The sequence below is a fragment of the Lygodium microphyllum genome, chromosome 1 (assembly GCF_053477565.2).
Source record: "Lygodium microphyllum isolate KBCC chromosome 1, Lygodium_microphyllum_v1.1.10, whole genome shotgun sequence".
Taxonomy (NCBI): Eukaryota; Viridiplantae; Streptophyta; class Polypodiopsida; order Schizaeales; family Lygodiaceae; genus Lygodium; species Lygodium microphyllum.
The window spans coordinates 21,874,453-21,891,254 of record NC_141135.1 but is presented as its reverse complement, the minus strand read 5'-3'; positions in this window follow the sequence as shown (position 1 = coordinate 21,891,254).

Sequence of the window (16,802 nt, the reverse complement as noted above, 5' to 3'; positions counted from 1 at the left end):
TACCAGAGCTAGGTATCCTGTGGATAGGCTGAAATATGATGGATTTACAGCCATTCACTATGCATTATGGTCAAAGTGATATAAGAACCAGAACCCACTTCTTTCGAGCAAGCCATGGAAAAAGAAAAATGGGAGAAAGCCATGGATGAAGAAATGGATGCCCTGGAAGCAAATGCTATATGGGAATTGGTACCTTTGCCTAAAGATAAGAATGCAATTGGTTGTAAGTGGGTTTATAAGGTGAAGCACAATGCAGATGGTTCTGTGAATAGATACAAGGCAAGATTAGTAGTCAAGGGATATGCACAAACATATGGCATTGATTATGAAGAAACATTCAGTCCAGTTGCAAGGATGGCAACCGTAAGAGAAGTCATTGCTATGGTTGCATCAAAGGGATGGTCTTTACATCAGATGGATGTAAAGAATGCCTTCTTGCATGGTGATTTGCAAGAAGAGGTCTATATGGAGCAGCCACCAGGTTATGTGCATGCTGTTCATCATGAGTTTGTTTGCAGGTTGAAGAAAGCCTTGTATGGCTTGAAGCAAGCACCTAGAGCATGGCCTGATAAGATAGGACAGTATCTTGTCACTTTTGGCTTTCATATTTTCAAGGTAGATTTTTCACTTTATGTGAGAAAAACAGAGAAAGATATTATGCTACTTGTCATTTATGTTGATGATTTGATTATGATAGGTGACAGTGATGAAGATATTCTTCATGTGAAAATGCTATTGAAGCAGAAGTTTGAGATGAAGGATTTGGGAGAGCTGCGTTATTTCTTGGGCATTGAGGTGATTAGATCACCAAGTGGGATACGGCTCTTGCAGAGGCAGTATGGATTGGACATGCTGTCCAAATATGGGATGACAAGCTGTAAGCCTATTTCATTTTCTTTGGAGCAGAATGTGAAGCTGAGTGCAGTTGTAGGTGAGCTTCTTGACGACCCTACTATGTACAGACGCATAGTAGGAAGTTTGATTTATATGACTATTACCAGGCCAGATTTGAGCTATGCTATTGGATTGGTAAGTCAGTTTATGCAGGCTCCAAGGAAACCGCATTTGGATGTGGCTAGACGCATACTCAGGTATGTGAAGTCCACATTGCAGTATGGACTATTTTATGAGACTGTGGTTCAGATACAGTTGCATGGATACACTAATGCTGATTGGGCTGGTAGTATTTCTGATAGACGATCTACCAGTGGATATGTGTTCTCTTTTGGGAGTGCTGCAGTCACTTGGAGTAGCAAGAAACAGTCTACAGTTGCCTTGTCAAGCACAGAGGCTGAGTACAGGGGTGCAGCAATGGCTGCATGTGAGGTAGCTTGGTTGTATAAGCTACTTTATGATATGCATCAGCCTACAGATGGGCCAGTTGTCATTTATTGTGATAACATGAGCAGTATACACTTGGCAAATAACCTAGTCTATCATGCTAGAACAAAGCACATTGAGGTGCATTATCACTATGTGCAGGAGAGGGTTTTACTAGGTCTTATTGATCTAGTTTATGTCAGCACAGAGGATCAGGTAGCTGACATATTTACGAAGGCATTGGGTGCAGAGAAGCTGCTCAAGTTCAGAGACCTGCTTGGTGTGCAGGAATTGGAATTGAGCTCGAGGGGGAGTGTTGAGATATCGAGCTCCACTCGTGATATGCCAGGGTGACCCTTGTGCATTTATGTCACCGACTTGTTAGTTGCAGATGCGGTTGGTACACCGTCCATGAATAATAGCTAGATGAAATCTATCCTTATCTACTCTAGTTCGTGGCTCAGTTAGATGCCACCTTAGTTAGTTGAGTTTGGTTTGAGACCCATATATAGGGTTCTTCTATTTCTATGTACGAGAGTTCTTTTTGGCTTACACAACTAAGAAGAGAAAAACTGTTTTCAGCCTCCACCTTTGTGTGTATTCCCCCATTGTGCAAGCAAGAAAGCTACAAGTGAGACTCCTTCCTTCTCTTCCACAATCTTGACATATAATGCATTTTTCAGTCGGCATACATGTGCTGGAAATTCTGGATGCACATAGCCTTCAGGCTGTTCCATGTAAACTTTTTCCTATAACTCTCCATTCAGAAAGGTATTCTTTACATCCATTTGCCATAGTTTCCAGCCTCTAGCTGCTGCCAAAGCAATCACAGTTCTAACTGTAGCCATCTTTGCTACAGGGCTAAAAGTCTCCTCATAATCAAGACCATACTGCTGCGCATACCCTTTTGCAACCGGCCTGGCCTTGTATCTTTCCAATGATCCATCTGATTTACATTTTACCTTATATACCCACTTGCATCCAATAGGTGTTTTTCCCTCAGGCAACTGTACTAAATCCCATGTGCCATTTTCAGCCAAAGCTGAATATTCCTCATCCATAGCAGCATGCCAATCCTCATCTGCAACTGCCTCATCAAACTTACTTGGTTCTCTAAAACTTGTTACTTTCGTCATATAAGCATAATGACGGGCTGAATATCTAGTGTAAGTGTATCTATAAACAGGTCCTCTGACCCTCTCTGATCTCTTGAGTTGTGGCTCACTGTGAGATTGCCTCTCATGAGGCGGCACATAACGACTCTGCCTAGCACCTAGCATCATAACAGACGGAATTCCCAATTCACTGTCTAAGCTGTCACTGCTAGATGACTCATAACCTGTAGTGAGTGGACCTGTTACTTCTTCAAAAACCTTTTTTTTTCCCTTATTTGTTCTTCCCCTCACTGACATATCCGTGTGAGTGGATGCAGTAGTGTGACTACGCAACCGTCCTGTCCAAGGACTCACTGTAGATGTTACATCACCTGTTTGACCACTCATGGAAGTACTCTCTACAGGAGTATTTTTAGCACGACTCAAACTGGATGAGCCATCAGTAGGCACTGCAATAGGATTCCCATACCAGGATGCTAACTCATCAAATACTACATCTCTGCTTATGAGTGTCTCATGCGTAGAAGGTACATAACACTTATAAGCTTTCCGTTCCTGTGCATATCCCAGAAACACACTCTTCACTGCCTTAGGATCCAATTTCTTCCTCTTCTCATCCGGTATATGCACATATGCAATGCTGCCAAATACCTTGAAGTGTGAAATATCAGGTTAATGACCATACAGCCTCTCATATGGAGTGACATTATGAATCCCTGCTGTAGGGGTTCGATTAAGCACATAGACAGCAATCATCACTGCTTCAGCCCAATAACCATTTGGCAGACATTTCTCATTCAGCATAGCTCTACCTGATTCCATCAGGACCCTATTTTTTCTCTCTGTAACACCGTTTTGCTGTGATGTATAGCTGCAAGTAAGCTGTCTTCTAATTCCATATTTAGCAAGATACATGTCAAAGTAATTAGAGACATATTCACCTCCTCCATCTGATCTCAAACATGATATGTAGCAACCCAACTCATTCTCTGCATGCTTTTTGAAATCTTTGAATGCATCAAACACATCATCTTTATGCTTCATAAATATAAAGCCAAGTGTACCTGCTGAAATCATCGATAAATGAGACATAATACTGTGCACCTCCAAATGAAGCATTATGTGAAGGACCCCAGACATCAGAGTGCACCAACTGTAAAGGCCTAGTGTTGTTTTTTACATGTCTCATGAATGAAAACCGTGCCTGCTTCCCAAACTGACATGCAGGGCATACATGACCAAAGTCATTATACTTGAATTTAGGTAATCCAAGTACTACTTCCTTCTGCTGCATAGATTTCAGTTTTTGTACATTGACATGTCCAATCCGCTTGTGCCAAATCTCTACATCCCGAATGGCACTCTCATCATGAGCAAACATGGCTGGCTTAAGTCCCGGAATGGTCACATCCAAAGTAAACATCTTGCCATCTCTTTTTCCCTTGGTAATTAGCTTGCAGCCATTTCCATACTCCTCAATGAAACATCCATCTTTGTTAAATCTTACTTGCAGATTCTGTTCTGCCATTTGACCCACAGACAAAAGATTCTTTGTTATGGTCGGTACATGTAATACATCATGCAGGCCTTTCTTCTTGCCATCAGGCATCATGAGAGGAACAATCCCTTTATGCTTTATGTCATGTTGGGTGTCATCCCTAGTACATACATAACCATGTGTACCTGCAACCATCTCATCAAACCACTCTCCATGCGGTGTCATGTGGTTTGACGTTCCAGAGTCAATGTACCATCTATCATCTCTATCATGTCTCGATGCACTTTTGGATACATGTTGCATGGCAAAGATTCTATCAACTTGCTCATCATGGGCACCACTGGAAGATGCATAGTGCCCATGATGTCTGCCCTTTGCCTTCATATCTCCCTGCTTCTTGTAGCAATCCTTTGCAATGTGCCCATACCTGCCACAATAATGGCAATCTTTGTCCCTGTTGGACTGATCAAAAGACTGCCATGAACTAGATTCATCACCTCTACCTCGGGGTGATCTCCCCCTGCCTCTAAACCCGCCAGATCCATGCTGGCCTTGTGTATTTGCACCATGCCAATTACCCTGCTGCTGCTGCTATCCATAAGCATTACGAGTGTCACCACGACCTCTAAATCCTCTGCCACGCTGGCTAGAGTATAACATAGTGTCTCTACTCTGAGATGCACTGGAATGTGTATTCAAACCAAGTTTGACCTCCTCATGCAGCAACAAAGCAACTAGCTCTTCCCAGGTAGGGGGCTCTTCTCTAACAGAGATGGATGTGTCAAAATATTTGTACTCTTTTCCTAATCCATTCAAGGCAACAACAATCATATCATCTTCTGATACACTTGAGCCAATGGTAGCAAGTTGATCAGCTATGGTCTTAATCTCCATGGTATACACCTGAATTCTCCTGCCATTCCTAGACATGTTGTTGAATTGCTGTTTCAACTGGATCTTTCGTGCATGTGTCATAGTTCCATAATTTTTCATCAGTATGTCCCAAGCATCCTTCGGAGTCTCACATCCAGTGATTTGAATTACCATAGCATCATATATACATAGAGAAAACCAATGCAGCACCTTGCATGCTCTCTCATTCCATAGCCTATGAGCTCTTTTCTGTTCGTTAGTTGGATTCATTGCAGGCAATTCAGGAGCAGCCTCATCTCATGTACATAGATCCCAATAACCCTTGCCAACTAAAAAGTTCTTCATTCTGAATTTCCATAATGCAAAGTTCTTGTTTTCTAACTTTTCTCCAACTATCTGAGTGATATTATCAGTCCCATGTGCATTAGCCATGATGCAATAGACTGTCTATCAAGTGCCTGACTCCCTGCAATTCGATAAGTATCCCTGACCAGGTTCAGTCCACAATAGTTTATGACAGTTTTCTGCAATTAATTGCAATAAAAAACTAGGGTATTTCAGCCTATTGATAACCCAAAACAGCCCACAAACAAGTGGTCTCAGCTGTAGGTATAACTGTCAATACATAAGCTATGTACTTGCTTCAGCTTAAGCTTCTGCAACCTCACTGCTAGGGTGAATACATGCAGTCTAAAAACTATAAACTCTGAGTTACCAGCAGCAATTCCAAGGTCAAAACTGAGTGGTATTCATGTCATACATGTCACAAAAATTCCCAGATAGGTGCTAGTACATTTGGCAATCAAGACATAAGCACAGAGGCACAAAATAGTGCATAATCAGTAAGTATAAGTGACATAAATTTGCTTACAGATCACCAACAAACAATATTCTGGCAACCAAGATGTATTTCAGCTTCAAAAGTCCTCAAGACATGTCATACATTTACTTTGTAGTGGCAAGTTCAATACATGAGCATTTGGGTAGGCATAGACAACCTGTCTTCATTAATCACGGTCAAGGAATACATGACTATTCATAACCAGCCCAAGCATTGTCAAAGCAATTATTTTAGGTCCAGATTTGAGTGTTCAGCAACATCCAATTCTTTCCACAATTTTCCATACATTCAGCATGCATATGTCAGTTCATATAGGTGATAGAAGCTCCAAGGTGACATGTATTGCTTCAGCAAGATACAATGCTTGCTATTCACTGTGTATGACAGTTTTTAGCATGTCAATGATTTTCAAATCTGAGTATTCTGAGCAAGAAATCTCAGCTCTAAGACATTTGATCCAATGTATACATGCTTTGACACATTCTTGTGCTTCAAAGATGCCTTCTAAGTGTAGTACAAGGCTCCTGTATGTCAATAATGACTGAATGCATGCTGTCCATTCATGCTCACAGCAGTTTAAAACTGATTACAGATCTGTGTCGATTACTCTAGCTCATAACAGAGCTCCCACACAAGCATTTACCTCTTGTACTCTTCAGATACCTTCAAGAGTGAGCATACATGCCTTATGAGTCTTGTCCAAGTGCCCCATTGATGTTTGACAGGTTGCAGTCCATCCAACTCAACAGGCGCAGTTCACGTTGATTCAGCAGGGGTTGTTGCTATATACAATGGCTGATCTGAGCCTATACAAGGCTTGCATAGGCTCAATAGAGCCTTTCAGATGCTCCAGCAGGGTCTCCAACAGCCTCTTGACCAATGGCTACTCTCCTTCAACAATGCATACCTCTGTGTGACCAAAATAGTGAAAATGACAGTCAGTCCTCTTCTTTTTCCAGCCCTTCAGGTCAGTCTTGAAGTCTTCTTCTGCAATGCTCTACTCCACAGAGCCCAGTCTTGTGGATGCTCTGATATCATGTTCAAGGATGAGAGAGAGAGAGACAGGGAAACACCATATCCATGAGCCTTTAGGCTCTCAAGGTCTTTTCTTCATTATGCAGAATAACACACCACCACACAATACAATGTAAAGTAAACTAGAGACTAACTAACTCTAGTCAAGTCACTGACTAACTACTAACCTGACTTATTTAATGTAGTCACATGGAGACAGCTATACACAGTAGCTGTCACAGATGTCGGTTACACACCAAGACAAATTGACGGGGTGGAGCTTGATTTCTAACATTATTAGCATAGATGGTTCATATATATGAAACCTATCTTTCACTTTATCAATCTAATCCACATGTTATTTGAACTCTTCTATTATCAACCCCAAGGTGCTTCTCAGATTCCTATTTTCACTCGTTGTTCTTTTACCCTTTTCTAGCATATTTGTTAATACCCTTTTTAATCAATTTTTCTAAATTTTTAGCTAATCCCTCTTTACCTTATTCTTTTTAAGAGCCTTCTGAGGGACTGTTTGTCCCTATAGGTCTTGTTGATATATGTGAGGACCACACTTTGGACATGTTTCCATGGACTTGTATTCTCCTTGAAAGAACATATATCTTTGACACATGCACAAATGCTGTTATAATCCATGCCAAGTTTCATTAACACTTATGGCACATCATCACGAGACTTGGGTATCAAACACTATATTACAGAATTTGGTAATCTCCCAAGTTTCACTCTAAAATTAGAAATAAAGATTTGACCATGTGACTAAATCTTAATCCCTTTATTGAAGATGGAACTTGGTACTATAATCTATATAGTATCTAGAAAAGGTTTCATCTTCAATGAAAGGGGTAATGATTTGACCATGTGGCCAAATATTGACTATCCTATAAATTTCCAAAGTATATGTAATTTTACAAACTCACTAATATATTGTTATCGTTTTTCTAGATGATGGTAATATGTGATATTTTAGTAGCTTGAAAAAAATCCAAACACCTTTTAAGAAACCAAGAATTATTTTTATGTATGCATCGAGAAAAAGGAGTGTAGTATGCACATGGACAACTTGGTCACACTTTAGAACTTTAGAACTAAAAAAGGATGCCTTAAAGTCACCCAAAGCTACCATCTAGTACATAATTGGAAAACTTTTGAAAAATGAGATCTATTGAGCTATTGAGTACCAAAGTCACCATGGTGTGAGAGTTATAGCAAAGAAAATGTTTTGACTATGAGTTCTAAACTTATGGGAAATTCCCAAATTAACTAATAGCATGTTTTTTCCTTTTTATCTCTCTTTATTTCTCTTTTTTAATCTCTTCTTTGTTTCTTTATCCCTCTTTCCCTCCCCCTCTCTATTTCTCTTTAACTTTATTTATGTTTGTTTTTGTTTCTTTCCCTCGCTCCCTCTCTCTTTTTCTCTATTTCTCTCTCCCCCTTCTATATCTCTATTTCTCTCCCTCCTCTCTCTTTGTTTCTTTCCTTTCTACCTCCCTCTCTTTATTTCTCTCTCCCTTTCTTTCTCTTTGATTCTTTCCCTCCCTCTCCCATCACATCTTTATTTCTTTCTCTCTGTCTCTCTCTTCCTCTTTGTTTTTCCACCTCTCCATCCCTCTCTTTGTTTCTATATACACACACACACACACACACACACACACATATGTATGTATGTATGTATGTATGTATGTCTCCCCTCTCTCTTTCTCTTTGTTTCTCTCCCTCCCTTTCTCTCTCTTTACCTCCCTCTCTTCTCCCCATCAATCACAAAGAGTTTAATGTGACCAAATTTTAGAGTAAGGATTGCATGTTTGATTTAATGCAAAAGGCTTTTTTATAAAATACTTTAATTATAAGTGTAGGTTGATTACAAAAGGAATTCGTCGCATGTTCACTTTTTAGATGTTGGAATTCATGCTATGAATGCTGCTATGTATGCTAAAGGGAAAGGGGTAGACATTGAAATATGGCATAAACGGATTGGATATACAAATGTGCAAAGGCTAAAATTAATTCATTTCAAAGGATTAGTTACAAGGAGGACTGCTTTAAGTGTTGCAAAATTTCATGAGGTGTGCAAAGCATATCAATTTGGTAAGCAAGCAAGACAACCTTTTTCGCATGACAAAGATGTAAGCAAAAATATACTTAATGTTGTGCATATATATGTTTGGGAGCCTACATAAAATGTATCTTTTGGTGGCTATAAATACTTTGCCAGGTTTATTGATGATTATTCAAGGAAGCTATCACTATAGTTCGTGAAGGAAAAGAGTAATATATTTGAGCCCTTCAAAACTTTTAAGGTTGCTATTGAAACAAAAACATGCTTAAAAGTTAAGTGCTTGAGATTAGGAGGAGGGGGAGAGTACCTCTCTAATGAGTTTCGTGGCTTGTTAAGATTTCATGAGATGAAGAGATACCCCATAGTAAAATGGGATCGCAAAAAGAAGAAATAGGCACATTGCACAAGTTGCACGAATATTGATTGGTTGAAAAGAACATGCCAAAATATTTTTGGTTTGAAGCTATTCATACCACTATCTATATTATGAATAGAACTCCCATAGCTATAGTCTATGAGATGACCCTCGAAGAATACTTTACATAAAACCCGATGTGTCACACTCAAAAATATTTGGTTATATCACATATATTTATGTGCCACATGAGTTGCTGAAGAATCTTAGTCCAAAGGCTAGAAAATGTATTTTTATTGGATACTCTTTAGAGTAGAAAGGGTATCATTATTATAACCCTATCAAGGTGAGTTTAGAGTAAGCATGGTTATTTTTTATTAAATGAGCACTTGGTATGCATCTACTAGTATGATGCATCAGATGATGATAGTTATGTGTAAAACAAAAAGGAATCATGAAGCCTTATTGGACCAAAAATATCATCTAATACTACATCTACATTTAGCCCTTGGTCTAGGATACTACAAGGAGCAACCCCATATCTTCAAGTGGATCTACAAACATGACACATAAAGGTAAAGGAAAGAAGAAAGTGTCAGATCGTAATGATGTATCTACTAGTCATTTGGGATTTTATGGAGATTCTAGTGGTTTAGAGAGTTTGGATGATGAGCTTAGTAATCATTCAATCAAGGCACCATGTGCAAAGAGATCATATGGTAATATAAAGTCTCCATTAAGTAATTCAATGGTTCAACAGTCTAGCAAGGTCGAATACCCTATTAAAAGATTTAGTTTTGAAGGTCATGTAGCTCACCATTATGCTTTTTTGATAAAGGTGGTTGAGGATGTTGAGGCCACTTGTTTGGAGGATGTTGTTAATCATGCTCATTAGGATGGAGCAACAATGGATGCGGAGATGCTATGCATTAGAAGCCAATAAGCCTTGGGATCTAGTAACATTTCCTAAGGGCAAGAAAACTATTGGCTATAAGTGGGTTTATAAAATCAAGTATAATGTAGATGGTTTTGTTAGCATATATATAAGGCCAAGCTAGTTACCAAAGGTTCTGCTCAAATATGTGGCATAGATTATGAAGAGACATTTAGCCTAATTGCTAGGATGCAACTATTAGATTCGTGATTACTTCGGCAACAGAGCCAAATGCTGGATTTTGCAACAAATGGATGTTAAGAATGCCTTCTTGTATGGTGAATTGTAAGAAGAGGTGTATAGGGGAGCGCGCAAAGTTATGAGAATTTAGAGCATTCCACATATGTGTGCAAGTTGAAGAAGATGCTCTATGGGATAAATCAAGCACCTAGAGCATGGTTTGACAAGATCGGAGAGTATCGTATCAGCTGTGGCTTTTATGCTTATGATGTTGATCACACACTTTACGTGAGAAAGGGAGACACATGCTTGGTTATCTTAGTCATCTATGTGTTACAAGTGAGAGATAGTGGGATTACTTAAGTTAAGGATTTTGTAAAAAGGAAGTTTAAGATGAAGGATTTGGGTGAGCTAAGTTACTTTTTTGGTATTGAGGTGATAAGATGTGACAACGGTATATGGCTATCCCAAAGGAAATATGGCTTAAAAATATTATCCAAGTATGTTATGACAGCATGTAAGTCTCTTTTAGTACCATTGGAGAAAAATGTGAAGTTGAGTGATAAAAGACCCTACTATGTTCAAGAGGATACTAGAGAGTTTGATTTACATGACTATCATAAGGCCAAACTTGAGCTATGTTATTAACCTTGTTAGTCAATTTATGTAGATTCTTAGAAAGCCTCATTTGGATGCAATTAGATACATATTAAGGTATGTGAAGTTCACTTTACATTATTGACTTTTTTATGAGGCAGGTAAGGATATGCATGTGTTTGGATACACAAATGCAGATTGGGCTAGTAGCATGTGAGATAGAAGATCTACCAGTAGATTTATGTTTTTCCTAAGTAATACATCAGTTACATGAAACATCAAAAAGTAACCTACAGTTGCTTTATCAAGTACATATGCTAAGTATAGAGGTGTTGCTATGGAAATATATGAGGTGGTAATGCTGCAAAAGTTATTGGGTGATTTGGATGTGTAGGAAGATAGTGCAGCTGCCATCCACTATGACAACATGACGACCATACATCTAGCAAAAAAAAAAACTAGCAAGAAAATGCGTTGGCCTCCATATTTCTTCTTGTGTTCTTGAGTGAGCTTCCTCTTGTGTGTATGGTGTGTGTATGGTGTGTGTTTGGTGCAGCAGCTCAAGGAAGTCCCCCCACTACGCAATTCAAATATTTTCAAACTTCAAAGAATGCATGGGAGATTTTTATGAAAAACTATGATAATATCACTCATGCACAAAAAATTCAACTGAAGAAATACCTCAATAACATGTCAACAAATGGCAAAAGCGTATAGACTTATACCATGGAGATTAAAAGCATTGTATATTAGCTTGCTTGTATGGAATCAAAGATCGAGGATGATGGTATGATTACAGTTAGTTTGAATAGATTAGGTAAGGAATACAAAGCCTTTGATACATTGATCTCTATATGACCAAACCCCCCTGATTGGGATGAGTTACTTGCATTGTTGCTGCATGAATAAGTCAAACTTGATTTAAATACAGGTTTGAGAACCTCTTAGAAGAGAGATACTGCATTTTACTCTAGTTAGAGATCTAGAGGTGGTAGGCTCATGGAGCCTCTCTAGGTCATGGTGACACTCAAAATGCTTATGGATTGCAACAACAACTAAATTCTTCGCAAAATCAAAATGCAAAAGGTCAAAGAGGATCAAGATTTTTTAGAGAAAGAGGGAGATCACCTAGAGGTAGAGGTGGTCCTTGGTAGTCTCATGACTAATCAAATAGAGACAAAGACTATCATTACTATGGCAAGTATGGGCATATAGCAAAACACCATCATAAAAAGCAAGCTTACATGAAAGCAAAGGGTAAGCAACATGGTAATTATGCATCCTCTAGTAATGATACTGGTGATTGGTCATATAGCCTATTTTCTATTACACATGTATCAAAGGGTATGCCTAAGGAAGGAAAGGTTGATGAAAAGTGGTACATTGACTAAGGTGCATCAAATCATATGACCCACATGAACAATGGTTTGATGAGATGACTGCAACTTCTCACGGCTATGTATGTATTGGTGATGATACACAACATGACATTAAGCATACATGTATTGTACCACATTAGGAGAAATATGGAGTCTCTTTTTTGCCCCTTAAGGAGTGAATAAACAAATATAGGCCTAACCAATGAGAGAGCTAGGATTCTAGATTCATGTAACATGAATCTTCTAGCCATATCTTGGCCCAAATCTTCCCTCAATAATAAAATAATGGGGAATGTGGCGAATGCAATGCTGACACTTCCTGGAATTTTGTGACTTGAATTTTTAGTTTCTTAAGTTTTTATGTTTAACTTTTCATTTCTCCCCTATTCAGTTTTTCCCTCTTTCTTGGGCGGAACTCAAATTTATCATATATCTTTTCCCACTTCTTCTTTCCTGAAGAAATTTTATAGCCTCATTGTTGCTTGCCCTATTTGTAACCCTCTGAAATTTCATTTCATCTACACAAACACAGAGTGAGTTTCACATGTTTTATGAGAGCAGAGCTTGTTCTACCAAAGACCTAAGATTTTCTTCACAAAGCTTTATAGGTATATTGTTCTCTTCCATGCATGTTCTATGGTAAAGTTTTATCTTGTTTAGGAAAATCCTGTTGGACAAAACTTGTGCAAGTTACGTGCATTCTATGAAATGTAATTTCTTTTGTTTTGGTACTCTAGGACTCTCTTATAGTAAAAAACAATGATCTTTTGAATGTTCAACTTCTTCAACATCTTCCAGTTTCTTTGTAAACAAAATTACAGGTATGTTGTCTTTTTTTTGCTACTTCATAGTGAAATTTTATCTTGTTTGGACAAAATGTATGCAATCTATATGCGTACTGAGCTTTCCTTTGTTTTTTTTCTCCAAGAGTCTCTGAGAGTTGAGAAAAACTATTTTTAAAAAACTCAACTTCTTCAATATCTTTGGGCTTCTTTTCAAAGAGAGCCACAAGTATATTGTCTTTTTTTTTGTTGCTCCATGGTTTAAGTTCTAACTCATTTGCGCAAAGCCTATGTGAGTTATATGTATGCTTTGACCCGAGATTTCTTTTGTTTTTGTACTCTAGGAATTTGTCAGTGAAGGAACAATGGTCTCGTTATAAGTCAACTTCTTGTTCAAAATCTCTGGGCTTCTTTGTGAAAAGAATTATAGGTATAATCTTTTTTTTAATTGATCCATTTAAATTTCATTTCATTTGGAGAGAACATTTTTAAATTATGCACATGCTGATAGGTAACTTTCCTATTTGGTTATTATAGATGTCTTCATGGAGGAAAAAAACTAGTAACATACTTGCAGTGGAGGTCTTCAATAGGAAAGATAGTGGCAGTAATTGGATTTTTGATAAGTACTATAAGTTGGATTTGTTAGCTATATATAGTCTATCTATATATAGCGTCCCACTTGTTAGCTATATATAGTCTGTCTATATATAGCGTCCCAGGTCCCCTCTAGATATTCCTATCATGTGTGCTCAGTTGACACACTTCTAGGGTTCCACTTCTGGTGTCTCATATCTCTCTTCTCTCCTCTCTTCCATTCGTCTCTTGTCTTTCTTGCAGTTTCGAATAGGATTGGATTTTGATGCACCCAAGTAATCAAGGGAGTTTGAAGGTCAGACGAAATGATGTTGCAAACCCCAACAAACATTGAAAATGTAGAATTTTAGAGTTTAGAAAAGTGTTTAATGGAACAAGTACATTAATAAAAGTGTTGATCCAACATGTTTATATGCACAAACAAATCTCTGTGCATGATGATAACTACATTGCAAATTATAAACAAAATAGTAAGTTGTTAAACTTTATCATTGTATATTCTTTTGCATCAGAGTTATTTTTAAAAACCTTTGCAGTGTTCTAATTCAATCTTGTTTTATTAACAGCTCTATATCCATCAACTTTGCATGAATGGCAGAACATGGAATGTTTGAGTAGCAAGATACATGTTTGGTATGAAGACAATAACTCTACAAGTCAACTTGCAACTCAAAATATCTTTCTTTATAAATCATTGTATGTAGTAGAAAGTTAGAGATTGTAGCATGTCCCATTGCCACCACTATCTAGTGGTGAATGGTTGATTGGTAGCTTGGAGTTGCCAGGTGCATGTAAGTCCAAGATAAAATTTGACATCAATAGTGCTATGAAATCAACCACAAGCTCCAGAGATGTGCATCTGAGTTGGTTTATTCCATTCTCATTGTTTGCAGATTTATTTGGTTCATGTGATGTTGGGAAGAAAACCAAGATTACTTATCAATGCAAGTGTCTACTCAAGGAATGGATGAGTCAACTACTGGGTGAGTCTTGGCAAGCCAAAAGAACACATTTTGATGAGATGATTGAGTGCAAGGTTAACCAATCTAATCTCACATTCAGGTAAATCTTTTTTACTACTTTGCATACCTTGATTTAATTGACATAGGTCTTGCTTAGATGAATTGTTGTGTTAGTTGCATTTACTTCCATTATTATTTTTTAATTACATGTATTTCATCGCTAAACAAACTCTATGCATTCACTTTCAATTTAGAAGATGGCAACTTTTGTGAGGGGAGTGGATAAGCTTGGATCAAGATACCCGAGATGAGACACATACATCTCTTACAGATGTGGTTTATCTTGTGAAATGGTCACAATCCTTTTGTGGTCAGCGCATGTAGAGAGCCATTGGACCATTTTTTTTCTGAGACAAGAAATTCAATTAATATCCAATGAGCCCCTATGGACTTCTATTTCAAGTTAGATAATAGAAAGGTCAAGATTCGTAATGAGAAATCCATGACATGTAAACAATCTGCTCCTCCACATACCCTTGAGATATTAGAATCCTTGTAAAAAATTTTAATAAAGAAGGAATACAAACTTTTTTAAACTTCTGAGTACTTTGAATTAAGATAATCTTAGTTTACTGTGATCCAAGTGCACGATAATACATGCTGTAATTAGTCAATCATGCTAGTTAAAATCATAATTAAATTGCAGGCTTGGAGTTCTATAAGGTATGCAATATTGTCTCTGAATAATGATATATTGTAGCTCATCTCTTCTACTCATTTTCTAAATTTAAATATTAAATTGGATCCAAGGGATTTTGAAGGTCTTTAAAAAATTCTATATTTTCTCTAGTTGAACTTGAATATATTGATCGATCCAAGCATATTTGAGGATATAATAATGTAGAACAAAGAATTTGTTTGTATGAGTAATTTTAACGGTGACTTTAAAGTATTGAAATAAAGAAACTAAGGTAAGAGTTTTAATTTGAAACTTTAGGGTTAAAAAAGAACCTTTATTTAAAACCGTAGATATATAAAAGCTATACCTCCAAACACATTTTCACTTTCATTCTCTACTTCCATAAAATTTTGCTTTCCTTCTCTCTTTCTGTGCCATGGCTACCATTCCCGCTTGCACCACATGGACTAGCTCCACATGTTACACACACGTAGGAGACTAGATATACCCTAGCTTTGGCGTGACCTTGAGTCTAGAGAGCTTGCTTTCTGTCATGGACCCTAGCTCTAGTATAGTGGCATCATTTTGTGATGCAAAAAACCCTCTCACATACTCTATTCTAGACTTTCTCTCTTAGATGGGCCCCTATATATTTCTTGTATAGTTTTCATACTAGATTGAGCCATGCAAAGGTGATAAATTGAGCCCTTGCGCATGTAGGGCAGCATCTTTGCAAGTGCTGCCCATCTCCCAGGACCATGCTACGATGAATCTCATCGAGCGTGATGCAGCATTTGCCATATATGTTCTGTGCATTGAGGTGCAAGAGGACAATGATGAAGACATTGACGCACCCTCTTGGCCATAGCTAGAGCATTTTGAGAGGAGCCTAAGGAGATTGCACTCGATCCAAGTGTAGAGGCAACACAAATCTTAGCCATTGTGCACCCACCTTCCTGTCAAGAATCGTGTGGTGGGGGGACTTGCTTGAGCTGTGGTGCCAAACACACATAGAATGCACAAGGAGAAGCTCACTCAAGAGACAAGAAGAGAGATGGAGGCCAGAACGTTTTCTTGCTAGTTTTTTCTTCTTCTTCCACACACTTTACAATGTACACAAAGTATAGATAGGATACAGCATAAAGGAAAGTGGCCTACTAAGTCAAACAATGCATAACTGACTACACTAGTCGACTGGCGCTATAACTATGCCAATTGTAAATAGGTGTAACAACCTGAATATAATAAGTAATGAGTCAGTGGCCATGTGAAAGTCATAATGACCACCGACGTGCTAAGTGTAGACATGTGGACCCATCTAACCAGGCGTCCATCATCAATGTCCGCATGTGTTGAGCTTGTCATCTCAACACTACCCCTCAAGCTCAACTGCATCTCTGCAACTCCAAGTAAGCTTCGAAACTTTTGAAGCTTCTCTGTACCCAATGCCTTCGTGAAGATGTTAGCTATCTGATCCTGTGTGTTGACATACACCAAGTCAATCTCAGCTGCTAGTACCTTTTCTCTCATAAAGTGGTAGTGTATCTCAATATGTTTTGTCCTGGCATGGAACACAAGGTTCCTAGCCAACTGTATACT